This window comes from Nelumbo lutea, chromosome 3, assembly GCF_056320005.1.
Source record: "Nelumbo lutea isolate HS-2025 chromosome 3, American lotus-T2T, whole genome shotgun sequence".
In the NCBI taxonomy this organism is placed as follows: Eukaryota; Viridiplantae; Streptophyta; class Magnoliopsida; order Proteales; family Nelumbonaceae; genus Nelumbo; species Nelumbo lutea.
This window is the reverse complement of record NC_142686.1, coordinates 47,071,816-47,085,186: the sequence shown is the minus strand read 5'-3', so window position 1 is coordinate 47,085,186 and position 13,371 is coordinate 47,071,816. Positions and strand designations below refer to the sequence as shown.

At 35.7% G+C, this 13,371-nt stretch overlaps 1 long non-coding RNA gene across 1 annotated transcript; it reads left to right on the top strand.

The window, feature by feature from the left end:
* Positions 1 to 11,329: 11,329 nt before the first annotated feature.
* On the top strand, positions 11,330 to 13,108 carry LOC148864740 (uncharacterized). Its single transcript, XR_016110466.1, has 2 exons — positions 11,330 to 11,788; positions 12,215 to 13,108. It is a non-coding gene; the product is annotated as an uncharacterized LOC148864740 (long non-coding RNA).
* The last annotated feature ends 263 nt before the right edge of the window (positions 13,109 to 13,371 follow it).

Here is a 13,371-nt window from a genome sequence, read left to right as displayed (position 1 = left end):
ATATCTCATCCGTTCCGTGACCCCAAATTTAAATACCCTGCCCCATACTTAAAAGGGCTAAAAGTCCCAACCCCATTCTCGTCCTCGTGGGTAACAGGAACTCCCGAATTTGCCCCGCCTATCCTTGGTCATTCCTATTTGCAAACCTTTTTTTTTAAACCCACCCTGAACCTGATTAGTGGCAAAAAAAAGCCATCCCAACCAAGCAGGGGCAAGGTAGAACACCAATGGAAATGGGTCAATACATCGCAATGTGACCATTGCTACAGTGTGAAGGGTCTTCCTTTCCCTGTGAGGAGACAAAAAGACCTAATACCGGAAAGGCTTTGACCAATCAAAACTCCTATGAATTTTGACAAAATTACCTGATTGATGATCAATTTTGCGATACTTACAGTTATAAGTTTTTCTAATATCATATCTTTGGGACATCATAATTGAACCCTCAATAATTTAATATAAAGGATTGGCCAATTTGACACAGTGTTGGGACCCATTAAATGCTGGGCTCAGGGGTTCGGATCTAATGCACACATTTTAAATTGGGGAGACTGATTATCACATATTGGTATCTTGCCAAGTTGCTAAATCAAATTGGGAATGGGTATTTTCCCTTTTTAGGTGTAGAAAGACCTGAAAATCTGATACATCTTAATTCATATAAAAGTGGTTCAATAGTTGAAGTCTCCAGAGTTATTTATAAAATTTACAGTGGATGATACTGACAAAATGAGAGAGAAATTGTTAACTCTACCTAGGTCAAAACAGGGGCTTCCTCCCCTTGCTGGTTTTATAAAGCTGAAATGCCTATAAATTCTAATTGAGATAGCATTTGAAGAATGGTTCAGGTTTCAACATTTTTTTGTCGTTTTTATATGAAGTGTCTATTTGGCGCTAAATTGGCATCATTGCTCTGGAAACGCTATCTATACCAAATACTATCAAGATCAATGATGGATGATGGATTCAATGAGTACTTTCAAATCTTAATACGCATAAATTCTAATTAAAGACTATTTTAATTTATTAACAGCTTAATCCATTTCATTCAGATAGCTGAACCGTCCAATTAATACCTAAAGAGAAAAATGGGTTGATGTTTGGGTCAGGTCTTAAACTATTGATTTGTGATTTAGGATGTGTTTGGTTGTAGTGTAAATTTATTTGCACTGATGCAAAATTATGGTACTACAAATGATTTGTGTGGAAATTTTAATTTATTTTTGTTTTAAAATTTACTTTATTTGTTTGGTTGTAGTACAAATGATGTAAAAAAAAAACAAAGCAAAATAAAGTAAAATCTGAAACAAAATTAAACCAAAATTTTCATTTGCACTCCCATACATTTGTATTAGTGCAAATAAACTTGCATTGCAACCAAAGACAGCATTAGGCTCAGTTTGGAAGGAGTACAAATACAAATATGTATAATCTTAAACTTTGTATTTTTTATTATTTTGTATGTATTTATACTGTACATATTTGTAATTGTACTCCTTCTAAACTGAGCCTTAGGCTGTGTTTGATTGCAATGCAAATAAATTTGCACTGATGCAAATCATGGCAGTGCAAATAATTTGGGTGTAAATTAAACAAGAATTTGCATTTTTTACATTTATACTCTCTCGCATTTGTACTAGTGCAAATAAATTTGCACTGCAACCAATCACTGCACATTCTTTTTCAAAAGTAAAACCTTGTACTGAACATTTTCTTTCAACAAAAATTGCATGGTTGAAAAAACTCAAATCAAATAAGCTAGTCCATTGGTGGGTAGTTTTAAATTTGTGTTTGGTTGGTTTGAAAATAGCACCACAATTTGGTATTATTAATAAAAGGTACAAATGGATCGGATCATGATTCAATTATATATATATATATAAATTTTGGCTTGTATTATTTAAAAAATTTTGGCTTGTATTGAATTTTACTACTTATGCTATAGGATCGGATTCGAATATACCATGATAATATCATTCGTTTGCATCCTTACTTTAACATGGATTTATGAACGTAGAAACACAAATCACATGATTCCAGATACGGAGGGGTTTAAAAAGAGCTTTTGTTGATACAAGCATAACATCAAGGCTGATCTGATGCATCCATCATATACATCCTCAAATACAATATAGCAAGTTACTTTATCCAAAAACAAACTTATGCTAGCATTTCCATTCGATTAAATATCAATGGTGATAATTGAAACCTTGTATTATATGGAATACCTTCATCTGGGTGCAGTTGCAAGTTCAAAAAATTAAAAGCAAAACACAGCTTATGGAATGCTATCAAATCAGTTTCATGGTAGACCTCAAAACCTTGGTTTGTGTAGACAATTTTCATTTCAACAAAAGTGGGGCCCAGTTTTTCCAACCATACCACAACGGTTATCGAACCACCAATTGAGCATTTTGGATACCTCACCCTACACACATGGTGGGACCCATAATTCCTACCATTATCACTTAAAAAACAGAGGTATAAGAGAGTTGAATAATCTCAATTAATATTCAGACTTCATGAAACGTGCTACACATTATCATTGTCACCATAGATGATGATTCTAAGGAGACAAACCGGCAACTCCTTTGAATGGGATTTTTTTTTTTTGAAGTGAATGAGATCTGGACCCCATTCCCAGGGGCCCCACATGAGCCCCACTTTTTGCTCTTTCTCATTGTACTTGGTGTATATGTGAGTTTTTAATGTCGAAAATTATTAGTGATTCCCCCTGATTAAAAACCACAGTGACATAGGATCTTCATTTTCTTTCTTAATTTGTAAACAAATAGCATGTAATAAAGTCTTTAAATGTCGAGAGATTAATGCAATTCCCAATGAAGTCTTTATTAATATTTTGTTTTTGTTTGCTATGGAGAAAGGAGGCAATCGAGAGATCGTTATTCATGACCTACCTGTACCTACCTGGCTGGCTGTTGTGCTGTACCCTTAATTCTTATCTAATTTCTACAATTGATTGGGACAAACTTTCTATGCACATGTTGCTGGGTCTCAATGTGATCCAGCCAGCAGTAACCTAAAGAAAAAAAAAAAAAAAAGTCTAATTCGTGTAAGGAAACCAAATTCATGACCGTGGTCTTGTAATTGACGAGCACAGATCACCGGCCCGAGAGATATTCTCGATGTATTTTGTATGGCTGGATGCCGTGCATTCATAATTGGTACAGGTCGGATGGGTTGGATCAGGTATAAGTTTAAGGTCCAACCTTGATGGTGCAGGCGACATTTCACCCCAAGTCTCCGCTAAAATCAATCAAAGACCTTATTAACCAGTCAGTTGGCACCTTCTGAGTTGTGGCCCAAGTCAGAATTAAATTCAAGGGGTCAAGTCTGAACTATCTAATCCAAATTTAATCTACACTGAAATTTGATGCATTTATGTTGGATTCAAGCCAGGTGAAACTTTAGTCAATCAATTAGTCCACACTAAAATTGATTTAAATATATGTAAGTATATATAGATATTTGTATGTATATATGTACTAGTAAATGCGTACTGAGAATTTTTATTGATGATAATGATGATAATAAATAACATATTTTTAAATTTTTTTATATTTCTATGTTAAAAAAATATTCCTATTTATCATACTTATTTTTATTTAGTATGATAAATAAATGATATTAAAGATGCATCCAAATGTTTCCTACATTTTTTTTTGTATTTTTATACTTTTGCATCTTTTCATCTGTTCTTTTAATTATTGTTATTATTTAACTATGACATTAAGGGTTTACACATTTGAGGTTGAATTGTTGACTTGCCCCTAAATAAGAAAATAACTCCATTTTGGGGTTGATTTTAAATTTGTATTTTATTTCTATCATCAATAAAAAAAAATCTTTGTCACACTTATTTTTAACATTAATAATATGGTCAATTAATATAAGATTTAATGAGAGTGTGGCAATTAATAACCTAAATACAAGATTTAATGAGAGAGAGAAGTGACCGAGTAGAAATGTAATAGTTCAAATTACATTTTGTGTTTTGTTCTCACAGTTAGAGAGATCAAATTCAAATATGGTGGTATTCTAATAAAAAATAGGATTCAATGAATGTAAATAGGAGTTTATACCTTAAATATAAGACTTAATGAGAGAGATTTTAAATGAGGAGAAAAGTGGTTGTTCAAATTACATTTATATCCTTACATTGAAAGGGACCAAATTAACAAATTAGGGTGTTTGAGTCAAATAAAAGTTCCACACTCTCATTCAAATTTTTAATAATAGTATAGATATAGTCAAACTAAGCTTAGGTTGGGATAAGATTGGGTTAGATCTGAGTTAGTTAAGGACTAGGCTCGAGTCTAGCCTAAAACAAAAAATAAAAAGCTCAAACATTTAGGGGGCGTTCCTTTTTTGGATTTTGAGAGGGGGAAAGTTGGTCAATGAGATTTTGGTTCCCATTGACCAAGAATCCCATGTTTTTTTTTTCGGATTTATGTGGGGATTGGGTAAGTGATACCCATCTTCCAGGTGGGTAAATAATTTTCCCAGGAGGAAAGTTGCCAACACTTGAATGAGACAAAAATGTTATTTTTAATAATGAATTTTTATAGCTAAAATAGTTATTACCCTATTTACATGAAAAATAAAAGAACACGAATAAATACATTTAATAGATTAAGTGTTTCTTAATAAAAATTTACCTCGATGACTGCATTTACCCGAATAAGTAACTTACCAAAAAATGAACCAGACCATAAATATACATCAAAGCCAAAAATAAAAAATCCAACCCCAACCTACATAAAATTGTAAAGTAAAATAGATTATAACTCAACTTGAACCCGCTCAAACTGCACACCTGTGTACAGGATTTTAACTTTAACAGATCCCACATGACCACATGGTAATCGACAAGCTTAAATCATAATAACATATCTTAACCTTGTTACTTAATGATGATAACACTCTTGCTTAGTTGATACTTTTGTGAGAATAGAAACAAATGGAATCAAGATATATCCTTTAAAAAAAATGGAATCAAGATATATTATAGAGTATGGAGTCTATAGATCTATAGACTATATATAGCTTGCTTTAGATGACACTATATATGCAATTAGATCCGGACAACACCGGATCATTTTATGGATGGCATGGGGCATTATTATTGCTCAATACCCCGTAAAACAATCTTCACGGTCAGCTAATCTAGATTTGATCTTTAATCCTGTCCTACGTCCACTGTACACAGTTCACTACACACAATTGTGCACAGAAGATCCCAATTCAAAGCAAAAGTGCCAAACATGAAACTTTTTTGGTAAGATGCGGGAGATGTTTCAATATTAGGTCCGGATGTGCAGTAGGGCATTGTGGAGCGCTGATGTGGACTCTTGTGTTTGGTTTTCACATTGTTATCTTATTATCATCACCATCATCCAAGTCTTATCCCAACTATATGGGGTTGATTACATGAATACTATTTGTCTATCGATTTTATTTATAATATCATATCTATTATTAAATTGTTAGTGCTTAAATAATTTCTTACTAGTACTTATGTCATTTTTTTATCTATCTTTTGACCTCATGGCCTCTACTACTTGTAACAAATTACTTTTGAAGGGATAGGAAATCCATCACATGAACGCACAAGATTGTGGAATAAAAGGGGTGAATTTAAAAAAAATTTCTTTCCCTTCAACTGGGAATCGAATTCCCTATTTAGAAAACCATATTTTCAATGATCATTCTTGAACCATGAACTGAACCAGATCTGAATCAAAAGGAGGAGAGGGAGATAATACCTGATACAGAGAAATAGTATCTCTCAATGGAGGTGTTCACGCCCAAGGTAGAAACCAAAATCTGCTTCCACTGAAGATGGCACAGTGTAAGGTGGAGCAGAATCAACAGTGTCCTTCCTAAAAACTTGATTATTCCCAAGAATCACCTGGACGGCTAGTGAATACAACTCCTACCAATCTTTTCTCCAAAAGATTGGAAAATCAAGATCCAATCTTGATTTCTCCCAAGGAATGGAGATCGAACTGCTATAGGCGACGGCTGTAGGAAGGAGGTGGCTAGAGAGAATTTGCAGGGTGCAAAATTCTCTCCTCTTGTAATCTCAGCTCTGAAGACTAGACTTGTGTCTGTTGGATGTTGTGTCTAAAGGCTGTCGCCCCCTCCTCCTTTTATAGACTTAAAGGGATCAGCTCCTAATCCCATTAGGAATTGCTAACCCAAATCATATCTGGATTAGAAGTCCCTTTAAGATAAGGGATAATCCTTATCTTATCTGTAGATTAGATCAGGCAGTTCCTAATCTAATTATGAAGTTTCCAAATCTAAATCTTATTTAGATCTTTGACTCTCTGAGTTGATAGGGTGTGGGCACAATCCTATCAGCTGATCTTATCTCAGAATTTGCCCCTTAAAGACTAATCAAATTAGCCCAGTTTGAAATGGGCTTAAGGCCCATTTAGGGTTATGTATTCATTAAGCCTTCCAAACTGCTGCGCAGTTGGGCTTCCTTGTATGGCGTGGGACCCAAACAATGATCTACACATCAGCCACATGGGTTCAGCCCAACCTTTGTTACAAGGCCTGGCCGAATACACTGTTATGGACAGTGCACCCCCTGAAACCCATCAGATGGGCTCTATGGGCCCAACACTTACCCTAAGTGGTCCCTGGGCCAAGCCACCTTGTAACACCCAGGGACTGTGGGCAGATGCAAGATTAGCCCATCAGGTATTATCCTCAATGGCCTTACACTTAACCTCTCAGCCCATAATGATCATACACTGCCCGACAATAGAGGACCTCTCCCTCGGCTGCAAGGAACAGTGTTGCACTCTCTCAAGTATGGATTCCGGGAATTAAAACCTTTTTGCAAACATTTCGAAACCATAATATATATACTTTTATATCTCATATAAAATATATTTTGCAAAACAAATCTCAATGATTGAAATCGGCTGCCAGCAGTCTTGGTTTCCATCAGTGAGAGTGCATCCCCGATCATTACCTTTGTCCGACAAAGGGGCTGATCTTGTCACTATGATCACCCACTCAGATGAATTCTCAGACTGTCCCAACATACCTAGGTTTTGACCCCCGCTAATGATCTCACTGATTGGTACATCAAAGACAACCGAATCCGACACCTAGTGCAGTATCATAATCGAGTCTAGGGGTCGGGTATAACTTTTCAGTTTTTCCCATCACTCCAAGGTCCAGGGCAATACTAGAAATCTTGTCCAGTTCAAAGATTCAATTAATCACACACTGTATGTGCCTAGGGTCTCACCCTGGTAGCTAAGACAAGTCACCCCAACCAACTTGGTGGCACCACAGTGTCAGCCTTGTCAGGATAGGTCTCCCCAGACCGACCCACTGGCTGTGAACATTCTAAACTAACACAAGTCTCATTAAGTGTCCAGTTTAAGGGTATTACACAGAAACATACCAACGGAACATGAACCAAATATGCACTTTTATTCATTTACAATAAATTCATAAAGTACATCATTTTGATTGAAGCTAAGGGCATACAAAACTGTCTAACAACTTCTTGTGGGTGCTCTGCATGGTCTTCTGTGTTAGAATCTCAGCTCGCTGAATCTGTGTTAGAGTTAGAACTTGAGCTTGATTCAAGCTAGAGACTTGAGCTCGAGCTAGACTCAGTTCAAAGCTTGCAAGTTCGAGCTTGGCTCAGCTCGAGCTCGACTACAAGTCAAGTTATTTTCTAAAAAATAAAAATTATGCATAAAAATATTTTTTATTTTATATTCAAAAAAATTAAGAATTATAAAAACTATTTATCATTATACATACAAAAAATAAAAAATATACATATAAAAATGCTTTTATTTTACATACAAAAAACAAGAATTATAAAAATCATTTACTATTATACATAAAAAATAAAAACATTATGTTAAAATATTATTATATTTATAACAAAAAATATTTATTATATATGTTTATGTATTAATATGTATATGTACATGTATGTATGTATGTATGTATATAATAAAAAATTAATTATTTATTATACTAGGCTCGCGAGCTCCACAAGCCAAGCGTTATTGGGCTCGAGCTCGACCCAATTAGCAAATGAGCCTATATATCAGGCTGAAGATCAGCTCGAAGCTTGGTTTAAACTGAGTTGAGCTAAGCTCAAATAGCTTGTGAGAAGCTCGTCTCATGGCCATTCGAATCTGGTTATAAACAATAATATCCGAATTCGATGAATATCAAATAGTTCAATTCGAATTCGATTTCAATTATTAAATTGGATATTTGATTCGATTTGAATTCGACCATCGCTATCACTGACACTGCCATTTGTGATGGTGGTTACTTGGGCGGCGGCAACCGGCGATGCTGAGTAAATGAGTGGACTGAGAGAGTGAGAGATAGAGGAGAAGATGAGAGATGACTAACGAGAGAGGATTGAGGAGAGGTGGAGCCACTAAGGATGAGGGGTAGTGGTCAGTGATGGTGGTTGCTTGGGCGGCGACAATGTTGAGTTAGTGAGTGGACGAAGAGAGTGAGAGATAAAGGAGAAGATGAGAGATGACTCACGAGAGAGGACTGAGGACAGGCGGAGCCGTAGAGGATGAGGGGCGGTGGCTGGTGATGGTGGTTGCTCAAGCGGCACCCGGCAATGGTGAAGGGAGGGACGAAGGGTTGGGGTTAGGGTTTGAAACTTGAAAGTTGAAAGGAGATGGAGATTGGAGAGAGGTAAGGTTCGATCGTTCGAATGTTCTCATTGAGAATGAGTCATTTCTCAATTATAGTTTCTGAAATTGTTTTTTTTTTACCTTCTTTTTAGTTATAATATCTCTCTCTCTCTCTCTCTCTCTCTCTCTCTCTCTCTCTCTTATATATATATATATATATATATATATATATATATATATATAATTGGTTTGGATATTTATCGGATCAAATCAATGCATATCCGAATTCGATCTGACAATTTTATCAGTAAAAAATTGGTATTTGAATTCGACCACATATATGATTTGAATTATCTGAATTCGATTCGATTATCTATCTTAACACATGCATTTATGTTACAAATGATCCATTTCAGTTTTCTTGCTTATCTATCTTAATATATGCATTTTTGTTACACTCATTTTCTTTTCATATTGTTTCTTGATTGCCCAACACTCTGCTCCATAAGTCCATGTGACATAATTGACCTTACCTTATGATTCTCACAAGCTAGTATAACCCATTTTTAAATTTAAAGATAAATGTTCTTTTTTATAATCAATCCATTATTTTATTACATATAGATTCACAACTAGATGTATATCTAGTGGCTCTAGAAGCATAGAATGAGGAAAAAAACCTTTGTTTTGAAGATTGGGTTTATGAGTATTCAATGGTATATACCCGTTTAGGGTTGGGGTTAGGCTAGGCTTGGCTTCTTTATCAACCGAAAATGTTCAAGCTTGAGCCTGAGCCTATCTCAACCATTGGGCCTAGATCGTAATTCCAACCTGACCCTTATATAAAGCTTAAAACTCAAAGTCAAGCCCGAAGCATAGTCTACACATAAAATGTTCTATTTACAATGTAATTTAATAAAATAGATAACATAGATATGTTTTTATTATATGTAATATTATCAGCCAAGTCTTATGTGAGAAAGCTTGAGCCCAACCCAAAAAATAGTTGGGCCTAGTGTTTAAAGCCCAAGCCCAAGCCTATAGACCTAAAGTTTTGGTTAAACCTAAAAAATAATGGGTTGGGCTAGGGGAGCCTGTCGAGCTACTTGACCCACGAACAGGTCTATGATGATATATATATATATATCCATTTTTACTAGTATGTGATGCATTAGAATATATCTCTACATTGCTATGTAGAATGCCCATTAAGAGCTAAGTCACCAGAATTAGAATGCTTCTTCAAAGGGGCTGATAATGGAGGAAATTTGATGTTTACTCCCTGATTTATGTTTCTAGTAGAAACATTTTATGTGGTTGTTTTAACTCAAAATAACCTCAACAAAATAAAAAATTGATGGTTTACCTCACAACACCTAAGGCTTAGTTTGGAAGGAGTACAAATGCAAATATGTAGAGTATAAAACCTTATTTTTTGGGTCCGTTTGGCAAATCTTTTTGAGAAGATCTTCTCATAGCTCTGACAGTCAATAAACACATTAAGCTTTTGACATAAGATTTGGGCAGCCCGAATACCGTTTGATAGACACACATCTTTCTGTGCGTTGTTTCCACTCTTTCTACATGAGATTAAAACACAGAAGACGCAAGAAGCTTCATTTGGAGCTTCCCAAAAATCAGCCCAAAATGGGCTTCCCACGTCTTTTTGGCACCCCATCTTTTGACGGCAAGATCTTCTGTATACTAAACGGGAATAGACTGATTTTCGGTCTTCCCGACTTGTAAGCAGCCGAAAGACTGCATGAAAAGATGTACTAAATGGGGCCTTAGTATTATTTTGTATGTATTTGCATAGCACATATTTGCATTTGCACTCTTTTCAAACCGAGCCTAATAAGTGGCACTAATGGCATTGCTATGGTTGTATTTGGTATTGTTGTTATTTTTACTTGAAATATTTTTGATTAATCAATATAAATTTAGATACAATTGTTATTTATGATTAAAATAGACATTCCTAAAAACATTAAATTAGTGTTTCTAACTTCATCATGACCCAGCATAGATCATATTGCATGGGTTACTTGTCCTTATTTTCCACCGACTGATACTCCTTATATCCTTCTTAATTCCTTTTACGAAGTAGCCAAACTTTAACACAAGGTGCACATAAAAACCCAGTAGGAATATGTGGCTACTCTTCTACGAAGGAGGCAAACTTAATTCCTTCTACAATGATGTTTCAACTCTCAATCTGAATTGGGGCTACTCTTCACACAGTAGGAATATGTGGCCCTGTGCCCAACAGGCAACAGCCCAAACTCCAAGGTTTTGGGATTTTGAATGACCTTCAATTAAATAAGGGAGTAAGGGTGTTTTTGTCATTTAACATGAAACGCTGATGCCGGGGGAATGTTGGAAATTTGAACGTTGGTATATTTTTATATCGAAGAGGCAACTTTCTCTCAAATTTTCCTTTGTCGCTACGCTAAACAAATAAAAAAGTTAAAAAAATAATAAAAAAAAAGTTTTGACCAATTAAATCCCACCCAAAATTACACCTAATTCGCTACCACGTTTATTATTCGAATTGATTAGCCAGATGTATTTCGCTACAACTTTTTCAATTTTCCTCAATTCACGCCGAATGAACGAGAACGACGACGTTGAAGGCATGATGCGGTGCACAATCGCGGAGTGGGGTTCACGCGGTTCGCCATCATGAAGTGGGCCCGCGAGCGAAACATAATTCGTCCTTTCTCGCTCGCCTATGCTACCAAACTGATACGCGGGCCAGTTTCCGCTTTATTAGTACTTTCATCTGGCCCCACAATTAACATATAACTTTTAAGGATAAAATACAAAAATCATTTAACAAAATCTCCTTCCGTCCCCTCATTAGCGTCATTAATTGCTTCTCCCTCCCCCGCTCTCAACTTGCTCTTTGTTAGGTTGAAGTTTCGAACGATCGTGATCTCTTATTTCTTTGTTTTTTTTTATCGGCTTTGTTTTGTTGTAAAAGGAGAACAAGAATGAAGGCAAGAAGAAGGTTGGAGGACGGAAAAAGGATGACGGTTTGATTACCGTGGTCTGGAAGGTTGATATGCACTGTGAAGGTTGCGCCAAGAAGGTTAAACGATCTGCTGAGGGTTTCAAAGGTACATAAAAAACATTAGAATTAATCTTGCTGTTTCTCTTGTCATTGGTGTTAAAAGTAGTACCTATAGGCTGTAGCATCTTTTTCCAGTTCTTTTTCAAATTCCTTTAGTTTTTCTGAGTATAGACACACATAGGCCAATGAGAAAGAAGCAGAATCCGTTTCCTGGTTTTTTCAAAATTTTTCCTTTGTTCTTCTGGGATTTTACAAAATTGCTTTGAGATCGGGATCCATTGCTCCCATCTCTGCTGATTTACTTGCAAAATATTTTGGGAAGAAGTAGTTTTGTTTTTTCAAACAGGAGTTATTTGTTTTGATATCCCCTTTTCTTATAAAAATGTATCTGTATTTAGATTTCATTTTCTTGCCTTTAAATATTTTAATCATCTCTTCATTTTGCTGTTGCGTTATGTGGTGGTGGATAAAGGTATCGAAGACGTCAAAGGAGATTGTGGCAACAATAAACTAACTGTGGTACGAAAAATAGACCCACTGAAAATTCGAGAGCGAATAGAATAGAAGACGGAGAAGAAGGTGGAGCTCATCTCTCCCATACCCAAGAAGGAAGACAAGAAACCAGAAGAAAGGCAATAAAGAAGAGAAGGAAGAATACAAGAAGAAAAATACTATAACAATTGCACAAGGGTTGAAGGTCCTGAACCATAATGGTGTGTTGCATACAGAGACTTAAACTGAACACATAGAGGATCCTATTGGATAAGTAGGGGCGATTCTGGTATTTTAAAATATTTTAATGACTGACGATTTAATCAAGGGCAGTTTTGTAATTTTATTAACATGAAACTACATTAGAGGCTTTTATGATTGTCGGAAACTTTAAGAGAGGCTTTTATATTTTACCCAATTTTTCAATATAACCTTTTATTCCCGTTAAATATATAGTTGGATTGGAATCTTGGCTCTGTAGCGGTTCCAATTCCACCATCCCGCGTTAGACCCAAGAAGGATAGAGATTTGGATCCGGGCATGGCACTTGGGTAGTCCGGCGCATCCCCATTTTGAGTATGTTATATAAAGCAGGGGTTTCAGGTTTCAGGGTTGGGCCTGAATTGACCTTGAACCTAGTACTATGAGATATTTGTAAAATACCCTCAATGTCCTCATTCAATGGCTAGGCGCTCATTATATGTATGTGGCTAAACCTTTAATCTTGTTTACATTTTTTTTTTGTATTATATAATTTTGGAGAATTAGGGTGGGGCTGAGCAAAGTGCATATGACATCTATTTTTTTATGATCATTTTCAGCCGTACATTGAGAATATTTATATATTTATATCTTTTTTATTCATAAGAAAGAATTGTGACCTGTGAGAATGTTGTGTGCACTAAATTCGATTTTGAATACTTGTAGTTAATCAACGAGTTTTAAATTCCGATGTGCCCTTTCCAGTTAACCTCTAAGACCAACTGGGATTTATTGCCCACAACTATCTACCTACATTCTACCCGTCATGAATTTCAGCCACACATCTCTATTATGAATTGTGAGATGTATAGCTTCAATCCATCCGGTTCCAGATGAAAGTGCATCTCATACCAAGTCTTAAACCTTGCATGTCCA